Genomic DNA, 3,858 nt, shown 5'->3' on the forward strand with positions numbered 1-3,858 from the left:
ACAATAAGGCCTCCCATATATACTGAAATTGCCATATCTGTCACAGTGGGTATGTCTACACTGTAGCTGAGAGGGTGCTTTCCAGTGTGGGTAGACAGACACACACTAGCTCTGCTCAAGCTAATGAGCTAAAAATAGCAGTGTAGCCAGGTTAGCATGGGTGGCGGCTCAGGCTAATCACTGCGTAGAACCCCCTTCCAAGCCCCCTGGGTATATACCTGGGTATATACCTAGCCTGAGCCACCGCCCATACTAAACTGGCTACACTGGGGGTGATGCAGACACCTGCAGCAGACTCATAGAAACATGGGTCCCTCATCCTCCCAGTCTTTCCCCCCTTGTTGCTTCCCACCTATCCCCAAGCTTCTCAGTGTTTCCGCCACGCTGCTCCTGGACTTTTGAGGAGAGTTAGTTTCCTTTCCTCCCACCATGAATAAATACATTTTAAACAATAACATTGTACATAATAGCTGGGATGGGGTGGGATAGCGGGGGGAGGAGTTATGAGGGTAGTAGCCAATCGGGGAGAAGGAATTTGCATAACCTCCTTATGGGTATTGAGAAAGACCTATTCTGCAGCTCTAATCTAGCTATCTATAAGAGGTTTGTCAAGGACTTTCCTGGGTACAGGATCAAGCCCCTATAAATCTCACTTGGCTGTATTACTTAGGTGCTTATTTTGGCCCTTATCCAGTGGAGATGGATGACCTTATAGAATCCTAGGTAGACAGTTTTTTAGTTCATTGCTGCAGCTGATGCAAAGCCAGCCACTGGTGCTCATATGGCTTTGGTTTTTTGCTTGTTTTTGTAGGCCCTACAAAAATGGTGGTCACTGCTTTTATGTTTTGAATTTCTCAAGCATAGTCTTATTGAGGTCAATTGGGAGTACTCACAAATTAAAATGAAGCATATGCTTAAGTGCCTTACAGAATCAGCGCTTTGTGCAATTCATGCCAATAAGCATTCCAGTTTATGCAAATCACCGCTCTCCAAGTGGGTAATACTGGCCCTCAGCCAGCCAGCATACTGGGATTTGCATGTTGGATGAAAGAAGAGTACAATTTTTGTGAAATGCCCAACTCCTCAGCCAATCATAATGCAGAGAACTGCATAACTAAGAAATAAGGATAAAGTTATGGTTCAGTAACTCAACAGCAGACCTGAGCCCTGATTGGCTAAGAGAGGTGAAATTGCAGAATAAATGTCGAGAGACAAGGTGGGTAAGGCAATATAACTTTTATTGGACCAACTTCTTCTGGGAAAAGAGACAAGCTTTCGAGCGCCACAGAGCTCTTCTGTGGGAAGACCGGCAAATGTAAAAAGCAGGTGCACAGTTGCAACTCACATTTCAGCCCCATTTCACCTAAAACAACTGTCAGCCACGTTTGGAAAGACCTCTTCTTACTTTCCATTGTTTTTTAAACCCTTCCCAGGAAGCTGGAAAATAAAATGCTGCATATTTGATCTTTTTAACCTGACCAATGTTTATTTTGTTTTATTCTGTTTCTAACAGAGCTGATTGATTTATAGAGTGCCACCCTCGATAAGGGTCAGCACAGGCACAGATACCATGGTGATGGACGTCCTTATCGAAACCTAGGCAAACAGAGAACTGGTTAGTTGACGCAGAGTTAGCAACTGGAGCGCACATGTTCCTTTCCTGTAGACACTATGCAAACAGTGGTCCCTGCTTTTATGCTTTGAATTTCCCAGCGATGGCATCATGGATTTTATTTTTAAATACAAGGTATTTAAAATCCTGGTGTTAAGGAGTGGCCTGCTCCTTTAAGGACCAGGAGGCTTGGGTTCAATTGGCCACACCTGTGCCCTAATTAGCTGCCTTCCAGCCTAAGGGGGCTGAACTAATTGGGGTCAGGTGACAGCCTGATAAACACCTGGGCCTCATAAAAGGGTAGAGAAGTCAGTGTAGGGGAGGAGGAACTCCAGGGAGCATGCTGGGTTGGCTCTTACGGAAGGCCTTGAAGTAGGGTCTGGAAGGACACAAAGGAATTTGCCTGGGAGTAAGGGCTTCCTCCTAGCATGGAGAATTGTAAAGGGAGTCCAGAAGGTGGGCTGAAGAGGAGCCAAGTGGGGTGAAAGAATTTGTGGTTTGTTTGGACTTTTGTTATCCTGGAAGGTGTTAAGTTTTAATGATTGACTTGGGTGGACAGCTAAACTACAGCACCAACTCCAGCCTCTGTGGGGGACCCACCTGGGAAGGGGAAATTGAGGCAGAGAGTGCCTGCAGCACCATGCTTGGCCAGCAGGTGGCACTATAGGGCCCTGATTGTACAGCACTACACCAAGATTATAGCAACCCTACCTCCAAGTTTTCAAACTCCTAAATTTCGTAAGGGCCTTGTCCTATTAACCGTCAAATGTTCTGTTCTTGGAATTTCTTTAAATGTCCTATTTATGGTCAAAATGGAGTGACTACTGGAAAGCTAAATGTGTTAGTCTCTAAGATGCCACAAGTACTCCTTTTCTTTTTTTTTAATGTCCTACAGATTCAAAGCATTCACTGGTCTCAGATTTGTCCCTCAGGGCTCGGTTCTGCCATCCTCATGCTGAGTGGTTTTGCCAATTTCAACAGGACACTGCTCACAGAGGATTTGGCCATGAACCCTGAGCGAGAGTCAAGGCATAGTTGTGCTGCCCCACAAGCAAACTGGGAAGCAGATCCTAACCCAGACAATCATAGAATCATAGAATCATAGAATATAAGGGTTGGAAGGGACCCCAGAAGGTCATCTAGTCCAACCCCCTGCTCGAAGCAGGACCAAATCCCAGTTAAATCATCAATCACAATCACAATCCGATGCTGGCCTTGCTCTGGTCTGGAAATAATCTGCACCAGCCCGACACCTGACACAGATGGCTTCCCCTAGTGCACGGGTGAAACTGCCATGATGCTGCCCTCACCTTACCGCTGCCCATCCACTCCCCACCCCATGGGAGTAGCGGTCTTTCAGACTGCCTCTCCCTACCACACATGATATGACTAGTCCGTGCAAAGGAGCAAGGGGGTGTCTTCTGCCCCCTCACTCCTTGCACGGTCACATTAAGAAGACCACGATCTGGCCTGGAGGAACTTCCCGCTCAGCCTTCAGCAGCACATATACTGACATTGGAATGTTACAGAGAAGATTAGCAAGGCCTCTGCGTAGGGCTGACATGCAAATTCATGACGCGGTCCGTAAGGCACTGGCCCGGTATGATATAGCCAGTCTGTCCCTGACTAGGCACCAAATAAAGTACCTGCAGCTGGTGTTATTCCTCACAGGCTTGGACTCCGTGGGTGCTCCAGGGCTCAAGCACCCATGGACGAAACTGATCAGCTGTTCAGCGGCTGGTGGGAGCACTTGGGGGACGGTGGGGAGTGGTGAGCGGGCGGGTGGGGGCGGGGCCTCAGAGGAGGAGGCAGAGCACAGGCAGGAAGAAGGGGAGTGAGGGCCAGGCCTGGGGGAAAGGGGCAAAGTGGGGGAGCACCCACAGGGAACACGAAAAGTCAACACCTGTTGCTATCCATTGTTAGACTCTGTCTTACGAGACAGTAGCCAACGGGGCTGTAATTCTGTCTGTGGCTGCATGGAAGAACACCTCTACTGGAATCCCCCGAGGACTTTAATGAAACAAGGGACTCGTTTATAGGACTTGGTCTATTTTAATTTCTCTTCACTGTGGAACTTTATTTTTTGCTGCCTGGAAATGCCTGGAGGTCACATTCTGAAGCTAACCAGGGACCACAGAAGGGCAAAGCTCATTCTCTTAATTTAGCTTTTTGTATTAGAAGTGTTCCAAGATTGCTCCCTTGCACCGCTTGTCCCTGTGCGGAGCCTGCCAAGGGCAGGAGGTGCA

The 3,858-nt window shown here is 47.8% G+C and overlaps 1 non-coding gene across 1 annotated transcript; it reads left to right on the forward strand.

Moving 5' to 3' along the window:
* The first annotated feature begins 3,095 nt into the window (after positions 1–3,095).
* On the forward strand, positions 3,096–3,204 carry LOC125624563 (U6 spliceosomal RNA). Its single transcript, XR_007353348.1, has one exon. It is a non-coding gene; the product is annotated as a U6 spliceosomal RNA (small nuclear RNA).
* The last annotated feature ends 654 nt before the right edge of the window (positions 3,205–3,858 follow it).

Source organism: Caretta caretta, chromosome 18 (assembly GCF_965140235.1).
Source record: "Caretta caretta isolate rCarCar2 chromosome 18, rCarCar1.hap1, whole genome shotgun sequence".
NCBI classification, from domain to species: Eukaryota; Metazoa; Chordata; order Testudines; family Cheloniidae; genus Caretta; species Caretta caretta.